Source organism: Ananas comosus, linkage group 1, assembly GCF_001540865.1.
Source record: "Ananas comosus cultivar F153 linkage group 1, ASM154086v1, whole genome shotgun sequence".
NCBI lineage: Eukaryota > Viridiplantae > Streptophyta > Magnoliopsida > Poales > Bromeliaceae > Ananas > Ananas comosus.
The window spans coordinates 6,729,231-6,747,426 of NC_033621.1; positions in this window are offsets into that span (position 1 = coordinate 6,729,231).

Genomic DNA, 18,196 nt, shown 5'->3' on the forward strand with positions numbered 1-18,196 from the left:
TCTAACGAATCCCAACGATAGGGACATATCTGAATACATTAGGACTTTTATAGGGATAACTTATAAAAGTTAAGCTTTGTAGGAATATATCTGCTATTCACCTATTTGTAGGGACCTGTACAAAATTAACCCTATATATATTTATCCATATATAAACGTATAGTAAATATTTTGCAAAATACAAACCCTCTCTTTTTTCATATAGTTAGTTGCTTTAGCTGCTTTGAAAGTTTGGCCAAACTGGCATTAACTACGCCCTAGTTCGGCCCTCTATATGTTATGCAAATAAAATAATTGCCGGAGATGCTTTAATTCTCGCTTTTATTGAAACCTTTCAATAGATTTCTCCCATCTGAGATATATTCATGTAATTAAATTTTTCATGTTTATGCTTTATTTTTCAATGGTTAATTATATATAGCTTTCTGTAAATATAGCAAATAGCAAATATATTTTTATAAAGTTCAAATTTTAACTCTTAACCCTACAAAATTTCAGTAATATTCATATTTGTTCCTCTAGTTTGTTACCGTTAGAGAATTATTTTATTTTTTAATAATAAATAAGTAAAATGTCAATTTTGTCATCACAAATATATCCCTTTAAAAACCTCAATTGCTATAATCGTGAAAATATGTTCGCCACAAAAAAAAATTTCAATGGTTGACTTCTTCCTATTTAAAATCCAAGTTAATTCACCATTGTTGCAACCTTTGCTTTCACTTCTATTTTTCCAAATCATTTTTGTGAGCAAATTAAAAAAAATTATAGAGGAAATTGAATGAAAAAATAATATGCGTTTGACATGGGTAAAGCAACACGTGTTGTGGATGAATGGGGATGGAAAAATTCTAGTTACGTATTCGAATCTAGCATGGAGGAGAGAGAGGAAGAGGAAGAGGAAGAGTAAGTAAAAGAAGAGTTTTCATTACTAGGACTTTGATTGAGAGGAAAAGATATAATATAAGAGGGGTAAAAATATCAATTTACTTCATTGACTAACCAAGGTTAAGTATTTTATCTATGGTTAACTAAAATTTTCTAACAGCTTCTAACGAGGTAGGGGTATATTTAAAAATATTAAAATTTTTATAGGGATAATATAATAAAATTAAACTTTGTGGGAATATATTTGCTATTCGCTATGTTTACAAAGAGCCGTATACAATTAACCCTATTTTCAAAAGTTCTAAGTTTTATGATTGTGCTATCGGCTTTTCATATTTGCTTACAAATAAAATTTCCCATCTTTCTATAGTTCTGGAGTCAAACGTTGTCTCATTTGACTACTACAACTATCATTTGTTCTCGTACATTGCACTAACCATGTAATTACAAAGTTGCGAAAAGTAGAAGGAAAATATTTCTTATATAATCGAAAAAAAGGGGCAGAACTTACGCTCTCTATCTTACGATTAATAAAAACTTAAATAATTTTTAATAAAATAAAAAAATTAATGTGATAAATAAAATATTAATGGTCATAAAATAAAGGCCAATTTGCATAAAAAATCCATTAATTTTGAGCTTTTGCAAAACTGGACCGCCTTTTTTGATTTTACAGATTCCGTCCGAATTTTCAGCAAACTGACCAAAATACCCTTATTACTTTTTCTCTCTCATCTTCTTTTCTCTCATTCATTTTTTTTTTCTCTCGCCGAAGAAAGCAACGGACGCAGAGGTGGAGGCAGAAATGGCCCGCCTTACCTCTCACCCTTATGCTCACGCCCTCGCCCTTTTCCTCGCCCGCGCACCCCCTATTTTCTTCGCCTCCAACCTTGCAGAGGCCGCGCGGCGACTTTTTCTTTTCCTCTCCGACTCTCCTCCACAGTCTCCGACGACGACGCCTCTCTTGCCCTTCCTCGCCCTTCTCGTCCTCTCCCTCTCTCTCCTCCTCTGCCGCCTCCGACGACGATGCATCTTCGTTGACGTCGATACCGTGGAGGTCGCTGCGGTGCTGCAGCCTCGGAGCGGGGGGTCCTTAACGGCGTCGTCGCTGGCGCCATGGCCGTTGACAGAGAGGGGTGACAAAAAAAAATTATAGAAGAAGAAAGAAAAAAAATAAAGGAAAAAAATTATAGAAAAAGAGAGATAAAGTTGAAATTGTGCCGTTAAAATAAAATTTCACTGTTTTAAAAAAACGTTGCACTATTATAGAAATAAGTTGCACTATTTAAGATGTAAATTACAGCTTTAAGATGAAAATTACACTCTTTAAACAAAAATTACAATCTTTAGGAGATATTTATACTGTTTCTCCTCTTATTGCACTCTTTCAGATGTAAACTGCATCCATTAAGATGAAAGTTACACTCTCTAAATGAAAGTTGCACTCTTTGAGAGATATTTACACTATTTTTTCTCTTTTTGCACCTTTTGAGATGTAAACTGCATCTTTTAAGAGATATTTATATTGTTTCTCCTCTTGTTGCACTGTTTCTCCTTACACTATTTTTTCTTTTATTACACTATTTCTCCTCTTAAAGGGTGCAGTTTAAGAGAAAAAATAGTGTAACAAGAGGAGAATTAGTGCAACAAGAGAAGAAATAGTATAAATATATTTCTTAAAGGGGTGCAGTTTACATCTCAAAGAGTGCAACAAGAGAAGAAACAGTGTAAATATCTCTCAAAGAGTACAACTTTTGTTTAAAGAGTATAACTTTTATCTTAATGGATGCAGTTTACATCTAGAAGAGTGCAATAAGAGAAGAAACAATGTAAATCTCTCCCAAAGAGTGTAATTTTCGTTTAAAGAGTGCAATTTTTATCTTAAAACTGCAGTTTACATCTTAAGTAGTGCAACTTATATCGATAATAGTGCAACGTTCTTTTAAAACAGTGCAATTTTATTTTAACGATACAATTTCATCTTCATCTTTCTTTTTCTATAATCTTCTATCTTTATTTTTTTTTTCTTGCTTATTCTATAATTTTTTTTTGTCACTTCTCTCTGCCAACGGACACGGCGCCGGTGACGACGACGACGCCGCTAAGGACCCCCCGCTCCGAGGCTGAGTAGCGACCTCCACGGTGTTGGCGTCGGCGAAGATGCGTCGTCGTCGGAGGCGATAGCGGAGGAGGGAGAGGGAGAGGGCGAGAAGGGAGGGGAAGGGCAAAAGAGGCATCGTCGTCGGAGACGGTGGAGGAGAGTCGGAGAGGGAAAAAAAAAAAGTCGTGGCGCGGCCTAGGCGGGGTCGGAGGCAAGGAAGGTGGGGGTGTGCGTGCGAGGGCGAGGGCGAGGGCGAGGGAGAGAGCATGAGGGTGAGAGGCGAGGTGGGCCATTTCCGCTTCCGTTGCCTCTTCGACGAGAGAAAAAAAAATGAACGAGAGAAAAAAAGAGGAGAGAGAAAGAGTAATAAGGGTATTTTGGTCAGTTTGTTGAAAATCTGGTCCGAATCTACAAAATTGGAAAAAGTGGTCAACTTTTGCAAAAGCGCAAAACTAGTAGATTTTTTATGCAAATTGGCCTAAAATAAAGTGGGTATAAAATATACACTCTATTTAACAATACTCGGCTCGTCGACATGGAAGATGCCGCACCTACAGCCAATTAATATTTTTAGGTAACCTACGTAACCTAGCTAGTGGGCACTTATTGAATTGGGAAGGACAAAAAAAATCAACTAGGAACAATTACTAGGTAGTAAAGGTTTTAGGCCAATTTGCATAAAAAATTCACTAATTTTGGGCTTTTGCAAAACTGGGCCGTCTTTTTTGACTTTGCAGATTTGGTCCGAATTTTCAGCAAACTGACCAAAATACCCTTATTACTTTTTCTCTCTCCTCTTTCTCTCTCCTCTACGTTTCTCTCGTTCTTTCTTTTTTTCTTTCGTCGAAAAAAAGTAGCGGAGGCAGAGGCGGAGGCAGAAATAGTCCGCCTTGCCTCTCACCCTCATGCTCTCGCCCTTGCCCTTGCCCTCGCCCACGCACCCCCAACCTTCCTCGCCTCCGACCCCGCCAAGGCCGCGCAGCAACTTTTTTTTTTTTGCTTTTTTCTTTTATTTTCTTCTCCGACTCTTCTCCACCGTCTCCGACGGCGACGCCTCTCGCCCTTCCCCGCCCTTCTCATTTCTCCATCTCCTTCATTTTCTGCCGCCTCCGATGATGATTTATCGTCGCCGGCGCCGACGTCGATACCGTAGAGGTCACTGCGGCGCTACAGCCTCGGAGCGGAGGGTCCTTAGCGGCGTCGTCACCGGCGCCGTAGCTTGTTAGCAGAGAAGGTGACAAAAAAAATTATAGAAAAAACAGTAAAAAAAAATAAAGATAAAAAATTATATAAAAAGAAGGATGAAGATGAAATTGTATCGTTAATTACAAAAAAAATTATAAGTTGCACTATTTAAGATGTAACTCCTGCTTTAAGATAAAAATTATACTCTTTGAACGAAAATTACGTTTTTTGGGAGATGTTTATACTATTTCTATTCTTATTGCACTCTTTCAGATATAAACTGTAATCATTAAGATGAAAATTACACTCTTTAAACGAAAGTTGCATTGTTTTTCTCTTGTTGTACTATTTTTTATCTTGCATCCTTTTAAGTAATATTTATATTATTTTTCCTCTTGTTGTATTGTTTTTTCTCTTGTTGCACTATTTCTCCTCTTGTTTACACAGAAATGGTGCAACAAGAGAAGAAACAGTGCAACAAGAGGAGAAACAATATAAATATCTCTTAAAAGGGTGCAGTTTCTCCTCTTATTGTATTGTTTCTCTTCTTGTTGTACTATTTCTCCTATTGTTTACACAGAAATGGTGCAACAAGAGAAAAAACAGTACAACAAGAGAAGAAACAGTAAATATATCTCTTAAAACAATGCAGCTTCTCCTCTTGTTGCACTATTTCTCCTATTGTTTACGCAGAAATAGTGCATAAAGAGGAGAAACAGTATATATATCTCTTAAAACAGTGCAGTTTCTCCTCTTATTGCACTGTTTCTCCTCTTGTTGCACTATTTCTCTTCTTGTTTATACAGAAATAGCGCAACAAGAGGAGAAACAGTATAAATATCTCTTAAAATGGTACAATTTAAGATAAAAACAGTGTAATAAGAGGAGAAATGGTGCAACAAGAGGAGAAACAGTGCAACTTTCGTTTAAAGAGTGTAACTTTCATCTTAATGGATGCAGTTTACATCTGAANTTTTTCCTCTCCGACTCTCCTCTACCGTCTCCGACGACGACGCCTCTTTCTCCCTTCCCCGCCCTTCTCATCCTCTCCCTCTCCCTCTCCCTCTCCCTCTCCCTCCTCCTCTGCCGCCTCTAACGACGACGCATCTTCGTCGACGCCGACACCGTGGAGGTTGCTGTGGCACTGCAGCCTCAGAGCTGGGGGGTCCTTAGCGGCGTCGTCGTAGGCGCCGTGGCTGTTGGTAGAGACGGGTGACTAAAAAAAATTATAGAAGAAACAAAAAAAGATAAAAAATTATAGAAAAGGAAGGATGAAGATGAAATTGCATCGTTAACTGCAAAAAAAAATATAAGTTGCTCTACTTAAGATGTAAACTACAGCTTTAAGATAAAAATTACAGTTTTTAAACAAAAATTACACTTTTTGGGAGATATTTACACTGTTCTCCTCTTATTGCACTCTTTTAGATGTAAAATGCATCCATTAAGATAGAAGTTACACTCTTTAAACGAAAGTTGCACTCTTTGAGAGATATTTACACTGTTTCTCCTCTTCTTATACTTTTTGAGATGTAAATTGCACCCCTTTAAGAGATATTTATACTGTTTCTCCTCTTGTTGCACTGTTTTTCCTCTTGTTGCACTATTTCTCCTCTTATTATACTATTTCTCCTCTTAAAATGTGCAGTTTAAGATAAAAAATAGTATAACAAGAGGAGAAATAGTGCAACAAAAAAAAAACAGTGCAACAAGAGGAGAAACCGTATAAATATCTCTTGAAGGGGTGCAGTTTATATATCAAAGAATGCAAGAAGAGGAGAAACAGTATAAATATCTCTCAAAAAGTGTAACTTTCGTTTAAAGAGTATAACTTTCATCTTAATGGATGCAGTTTACATGCAGTTTACATCTGAAAGAGTGCAATAAGAGGAGAAACAGTGTAAATATCTCTCAAAGATCGCGTGCAACTGTCGTTTAAAGAGTATAACTTTCATCTTAATGGATGCAGTTTACATATGAAAGAGTGCAATAAGAGGAGAAACAGTGTAAATATCTCCCAAAGAGTGTAATTTTTGTTTAAAGAGTGTAACTTTTATCTTAATGGATGCAGTTTACATCTGAAAGAGTGCAATAAGAAGAGAAACAGTGTAAATATTTTTAAAGAGTGTAATTTTCGTTTAAAGAGTATAATTTTCATCTTAAAGCTGCAATTTACATCTTAAGTAGTGCAACTTATAATTTTTTTTGCAGTCAACGATGCAATTTCATTTTCATCCTTTTTTTTCTATAAATTTTTATCTTTATTTTTTTTCTTACTTCTTCTATAATTTTTTTTTGGTCACCCTTCTCTGCCAACGACCACGGCGCCGGCGACGACGACGCTAAGGAGCCCCCGCTTCGACGCTCCAGTGCCGCAGTGACCTCCACGGTGTCGGCATCGGCGCCGGCGAGGATGCTCGTCGTCGGAGGCGGCAGAGGAGGAGGGAGAGGGAGATAATGAGAAGGGCGGGGAAGGGCGAGAGAGGCGTCGTCGTCGGAGACGGTGGAGGAGAGTCGGAGAGGGAAAAAAATCCATTACGATGTAAACTGGCAGAGACGGGTGCAAAAGGGGCTGTTAGCGGAGGTCGCTACGGTGCTGTAGCCTCAGAGCAGGGGTTCTTAGCGGCGTTGTCGTTGGCGCTGGCAGAGATGGGTGACAAAAAAAAATATAGAAGAAGTAAGAAAAAAAAATAAAGATAAAAAATTATAGAAAAAGAAAGGTAAAGATGAAATTGCACCGTTAAAATAAAATTGTACTGTTTTAAAAGAACGTTGCACTATTAAGATGTAAACTGTAGTTTTAAGATGAAAATTACACTCTTTAAACGAAAATTACACTCTTTGGGAGATATTTACACTGTTTCTCCTCTTATTGCACTCTTTCAGATGTAAACTATATCCATTAAGATGAAGTTACACTCTTTAAACGAAAGTTGCACTCTTTCAGAGATTTTTATATTATTTCTCTTCTTCTTGCACTCTTTGAGATGTAAACTGTGACACCCCAATAATCCCACATCGGATGGGAATGTGGTTGTCATTGGGTTTATAAGAGACTTAGACACTAGTAATAATAACTGGGCTTAAGCATTTTGGGCCGGTTGTTGGGCCCAACGAGTTATTGTTGCTAGTGGGCTGGGTCGTTACATTTGGTATCAGAGCCGGTTCACCAGTTGGACATGTGTGGCGAGTCTCGGCTGAGCCAGGGTCTGGATGACGGGCTAGCGAGACGAGTCTCACATCGCCTGGTGATCTTGGGCTGTGTGTGTGTTTGGACTGACGAGGACGTTAGGGCCTTAACGGGGGGAGTCTGTGACACCCCAATAATCCCACATCGGATAGGAATGGGGTTGTCATTGGGTTTATAAGAGACTTAGACACTAGTAATAATAACTGGGCTTAAACATTTTTGGCCGGTTGTTGGGCCCAACGAGTTATTGTTGCTAGTGGGCTGGGTCGTTACATAAACTGTGTCTCTTTAAGAGATATTTATACTGTTTCTCCTATTATTTCACTGTTTCTCCTCTTGTTGCACTATTTCTCCTCTTAAAAGGTGCAGTTTAAGAGAAAAAATAGTGTTGTTTCTCCTCTTGTTGCACTATTTCTCCTCTTAAAGGGTGCAGTTTAAGAGAAAAAATAGTGTAATAAGAGAAAAAATAGTTAAGTGGTGTAACTTTTATTTTAATGTATACAGTTTACATCTGAAAGAGTGCAATAAGAGGAAAAACAGTGTAAATATCTCTCAAAGAGTGCAATTTTTGTTTAAAGAGTGTAATTTTCATCTTAAAGCTACACTTTACATTTTAAGTAGTACAACTTATGTCCATAATAGTGCAACGATTTTTTAAAACAGTATAATTTTCTTTTAACGGTGTAATTTTATCTTCATCTATCTTTTTCTATAAAGTTTTATCTTTTTTTTTTTATGCTTCTTTTATAATTTTTTTGGTCACCCCTCTCTGCCAACGGCCACGGCGTCGGCGACGACGCCGCTAAGGACCCCCCGCTCCAAGGCTGCAGCGCCGCAGCGACCTCTACAGTGTCGGCGTCGGCGAAGATGCGTCGTCGTCGGAGGCGGCAGAGGAGGAGGGAGAGGGAGAGGTGTAACACACTGGACCTGTGCGAATTGCGAGGTTCGAGTGTTTGATGTGGACTCAGAACTTTTCCACACTTGGTGGAAGGTCGTAGATGGTATTCCGACCTAAAAGTTCGATTTCTGAAATTTTGGCTTAGTCCTGAGAGTTTTCACTCTCGGGGACCCGTCCCTGGTGGGAGAGATCGGTCCCCTCAGAACAGTGTTGCGGCAGACTTGAGGCAACCGGTCCCTGGCAGTGAGAGACCGGTTCCCGAACGTTGGTTTTGCGGGACGAACAGAGAGACCGGTCCCTGGCAGGGAGAGACTGGTCCCTCCCGGCGAAAACTGCCCAGACCCGGGCTATGTGCTGTTTGGATTGTTGAGGGACTTATCAGGATTTTGTTACATTAGAAGGCTTTTAGAGCCTTTCTATTCTCCCTTTCCCTCATTTCTCCCATTCACATTCACTCTAGAGAGAGAAAGAGAAGGAGAAGAAGAAGGAGAAGGAGAGGAGCTTGCTTGGAGGCCTTGGAGCATCATCTTCTTCCCCTCATTTCTCATCTTTGGTGGCTTGGAGCTTGCAGTTGGAGCCTTGTGGAGGATCAAACTCCAACCCTACTTGGTTTAGAGCTTGGATTGGAGCTTCTCTTGAGGTTGGTAGCTTGTATTTCCCATTTAATATAAGTTTTTCTAGATTTTACTAGATGAAACCCTAGATTTTGGGATTTAGGATTTATTTTGGGGATTTCTGATTTGAGGGCTTTGAAACCTAATTGATGGGTTTAGAACCTTTATGTAGGTTGGATTTGAAGGGCCCTAACTTCTATTTGGAGCTTGAGAGAGGATTTCTTCACCTAGGTGAGTTTTTCTCCACCTTAGCCTATGTTGCTTATTGATTGAGCTTAGGGTTGATCGTAAGGTTTGTTTGACTCTTGTTCCTACATCTTTAGGGTGACTAGGAGACTAGTGGACACCTTCTGTGGGTTTGACTTCATGAAATCGGGACGAAATGGCCCCTAAGTATTCTATACTTGTCGTAACGTCAATTTGATTGCATATTCATGTTAAATGAGATTTATGTAAATTTTAGAACACTTAAAATACATGCCTTATGTATCATGAAAATTTCACTCTATATGGTTGGGCCTTTGGGGCGTTTGCATGCATGTGAGGAGTGTTCGGGTTAGCGACTTGGAAACATGTCTCTTGTGTTAGAATTTGCTCAAATTATGCATTTGTAAATAATAAACTCTTGTTTGGACTTAGTTGACAAAATGCCATAAAGAGGCACTTGACATAGTAAACTATAAAACTGCAACATAGAGATATAGTGATAGGCCATTGAACATCTACTATATTCCATGTTAGAGACATGATGACATAGAGATAGGCCTTTGAGGCATTCGACGTATATTCCATGTTTTTAGATATGAGGACTTGGTACTTGAGACAGATCTTTTGCTTGTTTGCCATTGTGCTCATTCGCATATACTTGTAAGGGTCGCTCCCTACAAGCCGGCACTCCGGAGATAGCCATCGCGACATATGCTCGCTCGTGCGGGATTGGGCGCCGAAATGGGATGCCGTGGGGGAAGCTCATTCCTAGAGTGGGGATGTTGACTACCACGGGGCCATTAGGCACGGCGCAGGCCGGACTACCCACGGGTAGGTCCTACAGGATTGGATCATTGATGACCTAGCATACTCCCTGGACATTGACTAGAATAGTAAACAAGACATTTTATTATTTAGCTTATGGACATCATGCTAGTGACACTTTTGTACATTCATGTTAGAATAGCCTTTATTTACTTATGCAAATTCATGCTAAGTAGAGATATCATGTTGTAGTAAGTTTACATGTTTACTTACATATTGATTCTATTGCTTTTATTGTTACTTACCTGTTTAGCTCTTTTGGGCCTAGTGGTGCTTTCACTGAAGTCAGTAATTGCCCACTGGGAACTATTATTTAATAGTTCTCACGCCCTCTGTTTTATGTTTCCTTTTAAGAGCCTTCGGCACTGGCGGAGGCACGGGATCGCGGCAAGGGTGTCGCCTAGCTAGATAGAAAGAAGCTACTATTGAGCTTAGGTGGTTTACTCTTTCTTTTATTGTATTAGAGAGTGAAAGAGAGATTTTGAGTACCTTGTATAGAGAGACCACCTATATACTTGTTTAGCTTTAATATTTGGGATTCCTATTGTATTTACTTTATGGTTTATTTAGTGATTTTAGCTCTCTACTCTTCACACTGCTTTAGATACTAGATGTTGTATAGTGCTCTGATATCTCTAGATCTCCTTTATTTGCTTTATTTATCATTTTGTTTTAGACGCCTTATATGTTTCAGACATATGGTGGGTCTGGACACGCGCCGGGCGGGCTTCCGCTGGGTCCTGGGGCGTGACAAGAGGACAAGAAGGGCGGGGAAGGGCGAGAGAGGCGTCGTTGTCGGAGATGGTGGAGGAGAGTCGGAGAGTGAAAAAAAAAAAGAGTCGCGGCGCGGCCTCAACGAGGTCGGAGGCGAGGAAGGTAGGGGGTGCGTGGGTGAGGGCGAGGGCGAGGGCAAGGGCGAGGGCGAGAGCTTTAGGGTGAGAGACGAGGCGGGCCGTTTCCGCCCCCGCCTCTGCCTCTGTTGCTTTCTTCGCCGAGAGAAAAAAAAAAATGAACGAGAGAAAAAAAGAGGAGAGAGAAAGAGGAGAGAGAAAAAGTAATATGGTTATTTTGGTCAGTTTGCTGAAAAAGCGGACCGAATCTGCAAAAATGAAAAGGGTGGCCCGCTTTTGCAAAGCCCAAAATAAGTGGATTTTTTATGCAAATTGGCCAAGGTTTTACATATATATATATATATATATAGTTGGGCTAGAATATTATTAACAATATTTATTTTTTTTTGCTATCGAGTTTTTAGTTTTTGGATCAATTTCTTTGATCATTTCTAATTATTGGATTAAATATTAAAATCCAGTGCAGACCACTCAATCCTAACCATAGTTAGTTAATTCGGATTCGGCAAAAATTCGGTACAGGTATAATTTGGATAAANTTTTTTTTGCTATCGAGTTTTTAGTTTTTGGATCAATTTCTTTGATCATTTCTAATTATTGGATTAAATATTAAAATCCAGTGCAGACCACTCAATCCTAACCATAGTTAGTTAATTCGGATTCGGCAAAAATTCGGTACAGGTATAATTTGGATAAAATTCGACTTCTAATTTTTAAATTCGTTGAAAAATATGGCTAAAAAACGGATTCGTAAATTATTCGGATACGTGATTTATATAGATATTATACATTCACTAATTAAAAATTCGGGATAACAAATTCGACTATTAAATTAAATTTCTTTTCTCTCAAGATTTATGCTATTAGTATAAATATTCATATTTCTTAACAATAAAAAAATAAAGAGCTACAAAATTAAGCTAATTAAAAAAAAACATAGCAAACTATATTATGCCTCAAAATAAATAAATAATTAAGTAAATAAGTGTAACACACTGGACTTTTGCAAATTGCAAGGTTTGAGTGTTTGATTTGTGTTTCGAGCTTTTCCACTTTTTCCGGAGGGTCGTAGACAGTGTTCCGACCTATGGCTCGCATCCCGAGATTTGTGGTTTAAAACTTTGCACCAAAATCCAAAAAGAAGGATTTTTGGTCTGTTCTTGGTTTAGCCTCAGCAGGGCTGTGTACCGGTACAACCTTAATGGTTGTGTCGGAACACATTTTGTACCGGTACACCTTGATGGTTGTACCGGTACAGATGGCTGTTCTCCGCCAACCCGAGGCTCGGGTTTGCGCGTACAGGGTTTTGTACCGGTACACTTTCCCGTGTACCGGTACACAATGCAGTCCGCAAACTGCTTGTTCTCGGAGGGTGTTTTTGCAATTGTAGCCTATCTACAAATACCACCCACGACCCCTGGTGTTCCTTGAGCTGGAAAACAGAGAAGATAAAGGTAGGGCAGCCCTCCTCTTCCTCTCTTTGATTTCTATTCTTTTAGTTGGGATTTTTGAAGTTTAATCACTTCATTTTGCTCCTTTTTGCTTCTTGGTGCCTTTTCTACCATGGTTGAAGGCTTGGAGCTTGGATTGAGGCTTGTTGGAGGAGAGATCTCCAACCCTTGTTGATCTTGAGCTTAGTTTGGAGCTTCTCTTGAGGTTAGTTGCTTGTTTTCCCTCCTTAGATCACGATTTTCATGAATTTTGTATAGAAACCCTAGAATGATAAACTTAAGGTTTATTTGGGAGTTTTAGATCTTGGGCTTTTGAAACTTGATTTCTTGGATTAGAGCCTTCCTCTAGGTGGCCTTGGAAGGGCTCTAGCTTTCATTTGGAGCTTGTGAGGGGATTTCTACACTATAGGTGAGTTTAGGCCCTTTTGTTGAGTTGGTTAATGTTTAACTTATTCGTTGTTCGTAATGTACATGTATCGCTCCTACTTTAACCTTTAGGGAGTTAGGAGGCTTGTGGGCACATTTGTCGGTGCAAACGAAGGGTTGCGAGGAGACTTGGCGGGTTTGGCTTCACCAAAACGGAATAAATCATCCCTATAATGGTTTTTACTTATCGTAAAATAAAAATACATGCATATTCATGCAAGATAGATTATTTGTGAATTTTAGAATGCTTAAAATGCACATGTTATATATAATGTATTTTTGGACCTCTATGTAGTAGAGAGTTTGCATATTGGGCTTGGGCCCATGGATAGCACCCCTATGTGTGAATTTGGATTACGTTTCATATAGTAAAAACGATAAGTGCATTGCATTCTTGGATTTAGACTCATACTTGATGTAGTAAGCTAATGTCATAAAGAGACATTGGGCTTGGAGTTGGTATAGTAAGATAATGTCATAAAGGGGCATTAGGCTTCGACTAGATTGGACTTAGCAAACTAATGTCATAAAGGGACATTAGGCTTGGAATATGTGTGGACTTAGTAAACCTGATGTCATAAAGTGGCATTAGCGTTGGAACAAGCTTTTGGCATAGTGTGATATAATGCCATAAAGGGGCATTGGACATAATGAATGGTTAAATCTTCACTTGGGATATTGGACTAGACCTATGAGTTACTAGCGATCATTTCCATAGTAGAGCCATAATGATCGGATCGTTGAGACGATGACTTTGCTTGCTTGCCATTTGTGCTCATTCGCACATGTTTGTGAGGGCCGCTCCCTACAAGCCGGCACTCCGGAGTTGGCCTTTTGCGACGCAGTTCGCGCGTGCGGGATTGAGACGCCTGTAGGGTCGCGTGGGACAGCCTTATTCCAGTTTGGGATGACGTGCTACCACAGGCAGCTAGGCGGCGAGGCGCCTGTAGGGTCGTGTGGGACAGTCCCGTTTCTCAAGGGGGAATGTTGGTACTACCACCGGCAGCTAGGCGGTACAAGCTGGACTACCTTATGTAAGTCCTTAATTGGAAATGGAAATCGACATGGAGCCGTTTATGTAATAATCACTATTTGATAATATATCGTAGTTGGATTCGGTGGATATTGGGACATATAGTGTACTTGGTCACTATGATAGTGCATACTAGATATGTTTTGGACACTTGGACATGGAGTATATTTGATAGTGTTGCTTGTTGCATCATAGTATACTTGGTAGCCATGATAGAGCATACTTGTTATGTATTGGTATTTTGGATTCATAATAGTTTAGATGTTCATCATGTTGACATCATCTTATATTGTGGTATTGTAGTATAGCATTTATTATATGCTTTCTTTTCCGCAGTTACTTATTATTACCCTTACCTGCTTATGTTTTGGGTCTAGTGGTGCATTTTGCTCAAGTCAGTAATTACCCACTGGGAATTATAAATTATAGTTCTCACGCCCCCTCTTTTATATTTTCTTTCAGAGCCTTCCACTCCGGGAGAGGCTCGGGATCGCGGGAAAGGTTTCGCCTCAAGTTAGCTATCGAGGGATTTGGTTATAGGTGGTCCACCTCTCTTTTGTTTTCTTTTGGAGAGGTTGTGAGAGTTTTGTACCTGGTTATAGAGACCACCCTACTTTTGTATCTTGAGATTTATGATGTATTAGTTTACTTTATACTTTAGTGGTTTTAGTTCTCTTTCGACTCTACTTGTTGATAGAAACTAGCTGTATATTTGCTTTGATATCTCTAGATATTTTCTATTTCTTGTTCATTTATTCGCTTTTAGTCTAGACGCCTTATATGTGCAGGCATATGGTGGGTCTGGGCACACACCGGGCGGGCCTACACCGGGTCCCAGGGCGTGACAATAAGAGATTAAGATAGCCCATAGAGATTAAATCTTTTTGATCAAGTGATTTTTTTTTTTTCGGGGGGGCTTTGTTTTGGGAGAGGGAAAGTGGGGAACAGGTTTTTTTTTTTTTTTTTTTTTTTTTTTTTTTTTTTTTTCTATTTTGGGCGAGCCGCCAGCGCTAGCGCTAGCGCTCGCGCTCGCGAGTGAGCCGCGAGGCTCGTGACCCGCACGCGAGCGCGCATTTTTTTGGCCGAATAATTCGGCCCGCCCGAGTTATTCGCGAATAAGTATTTTTTATCAAAAAAATACGTTTTTCTTCGATTTGTTTGGAAAAATATGAATACAACCGTTTAATTCGTTTCTTCAAAAATTCGCGAATAATTCGCGAATTAACTAACTATGATTCTAACAGGACCACTTAACCCCAAGGGACTAATATCATGCTAATCTTACAATTTCTTATTCAAGGGTTAAAAAGTTGATAGCAAAAAGAGCCAAATACTATCAATAGTATTCCAGCCCAATTATATATATATATAGAGTAAGGTTACTGTACTATTAAGAGTATAGTAGTCTTTATACTCGTAAGTTTCTAACCATCCATCAATTTTGATGGGTGGTTAGGATGAGAGAGAAAAGTGAAATTTGGGAGATATTTAAAAGAAGAAAAGGAGATTCACCTTCCGATCCCACGTTAAGTAACCGATATTTTTCCTTCCTTCTAGGGTAAACTCTCCCTAACCTTTTTTCAAGCCTCTCTCTATATCTTTCTCTCTCTCTTTCTCTCTCAATCCTTTCTATAATATATATATATATATATAGTATATATATAATATATATATATACTATATATATAATATATACAGTACATATATATCTGCATGTTGTTTGAATTCTACTTAAATTTAATAAATAATTTATATAATATTTAAATACTAATTTATTTAATATTATAAGTACAAATAATGATTATTACTACAGTTCAAATTAATAATTTTACATAAAAATAATTTTTTATGATAGTTAAGTATATAGGTGGTTTATGATAATTTACTTAATTTAATTATGAGATATTAATAATTTTAGAATTAAACTTTGAAATAACGAAGTATGTTTATCCAAATAAAGTGTAGAAGTAAATTGTATCCAGCAATCCTAGAATAACCAATAATAGCAAGCGTTCAAACAGAATATTTTATTCTGGCCTAAAAATATGTTATTGGCAGAGCAATAGATGATTATGATTTTTATTATTCTTTGCTCTATCTCTCAAAGCCAAATGGGCTTAGAATTTAATTCCAGTATGGAAAAAATGTATAAAGATCTCATGATCTTTAGGGTTGCGTTTGGTTCGCGCTATCTTTAAAGATTCATAGTAATTCATAGGAATAAAAAAATATGACGGTTTTAGCTAAACGCACTAAGTAATCTATGTTCGTAATATTGGATTCACTTGGGAAATAGATTCACCCCAAAGTACTAATCTCATTCCCTTGGAGGAGGATGGGTATCCTCATATTAATGGATTTGGTAATTTATAAAATGTCTAATCTCTTCTTTCTCGCTACCCGCCGGCTAATGATATTATTTTTCTTTACACTCTAATCTCATATCTCTCTCTAAACTATCTTTCTCTCTAAAATTTACCTTTTTTCTCTCTCTAAACTAAGTTTTTCTCTCTCTTTCAATCTCAACTCTCTTACTCCTAAATTTCGACTCTATATCTTTTTCTATTTTTTAATTATGTTCTCTCTCTCTCTCTCTAAATTATGCCTCTTTCGCCTCTTTTTTCTAAAAAGATGTTGAAACTTTTAGTAGCATTATCTAAAATTAATTAAAAAATAAATAAATTAATTGTATATTTTTTGTAATATTAAATAACATGGCTAAATAATATTACCGTGCGAACCAAACACAGGAATTCCACATTCTTAGTAATAGGATGAATAGGAATAAGATTCTCGGACATCTTTTCATTCCTAGTAATCTTTCATAATGCGAACCAAACGCACCCTTAACTCTTTTGTAAACAAGCGTCTAAACTTTCTATTTTGGCAATTAATCCTCTTAAACTTTATCAAATAGCTCAATAGACATCTTTCTTTAATTAACGTTATTCATTACACGACATATAGTTTTATAGAACTTCAAAATATTAAGTTTTTATTATTCTAACCTATGAAAAAAAATGGATAAAAGTTGAAGTTTGGTTCAACATATTTTCCAGTTGTCATGCTTAAGGCTAAATTACATAAAACCTATCCATCAAAACCCGATTTTTTACTTTTCCCCCCATCATTTAAAAACCTACACTTTGTCCCCTTGTAAAATAAAAAATGTTCACAGGGGGTACGGTGTGAACTGTGATGATAAAATGACTATTTTGCCCTTCACCATGTTCCCAGGAGAAAAGGCAAAGGGCATTTTTGGCATAAAAGAAAATATAATAATATTTTATAAACGGAACCCTAACGGATTACTAACGGCAGGGGGCTAAGTGAATATTTTTTATTTTACAAGGAGGCAAAGTGTAGGTTTTTAAATGACATGAGGGAAAAGTGAAAAATAGGGTTTTGATAGGAGGGTTTTATGTAATTTAGCCGATGCTTAATTATAAAAATTGAAAAAAAAAGATTTCTTTAACTTTTAAAGTCTTATATCATTATTCATACGACATATGATTAAAATGACTGTGTAATTAGTAATTCTCTTAAGAAGAGGAGTCTATTAAACTATTTAATAAAGTTTAGAAAATATAATTATCAAAATTGCAAATTTAGACACATAGTTGCGAAAGAGCTATAGTTTAGGATGTTTCTATACATTTTACCCTTCCAATATTTAGTGGTTATCACTGATCGTCCCTGGTGCAAGTGGCAAAGGGTTTGGTAGTTAGTACCCAAGATGCCAAATTTAAATCCTAATTCACTACAAAACAAACGGTCTATAGCGACACTTTTAAATGTAGGTACATGTTAAAAAAGTGCTGCTAGCTAAAATTACCGACACTTTTAAAAAGTGTTGCTATATGTGGGGTCGCTCGGTATATAGTGACAGTTAAAGTGTGTCGCTGTAAGGACTGAGATTTTTTTTACAGTGCTACTAAACTCTCTGTTGATGATGTTTATGTGTGTAATTTAATTACATAAGCACTCGTCAAGTTTCAGGAGAAACTGAGCTAAAACGGAGAAGTTACGCGATTATTAGTTTTCACTTAAGTGAATAGTAACTCCGGTTTTGCAGCCTAAAAGCTAGGCTGTCGTGGTAACGCAAGCCGTGCAGCCCACGTAGCTTAGATCGTAAAGCGAAGCAGGCTAAACTGGGGGCTAAGTGCTGCTTTAGGCAGGCGAGAGGTTAAAGTTTTTGGTATGTGTATATAGTTACACATTTGGGCGATTTAGGAAATTAAGTTTAAGTTTAAACTTAGAGGATGGTGATCAACCATGTAGATTGTAGGGAGTGGAATGAGATCCAGTGTATGTGTCTAGTGCTCCCCACAGTATTACGTTCTTATCGCTTCTTGCTTTTGGGAGTAAAACTATTTTGAGGAAAAAGAGCTTTTGGTACGTAGCCTAGACTTTAGGCAGTCACGGTAACCAAGGTCTTATCGACTAGGCTAGCTTTGCTCGATAACCTGGCCATACTTGCCTCAGGCCATGCGCGGCTATCGGTCGAGATGAGGCACCGAAGTGGCT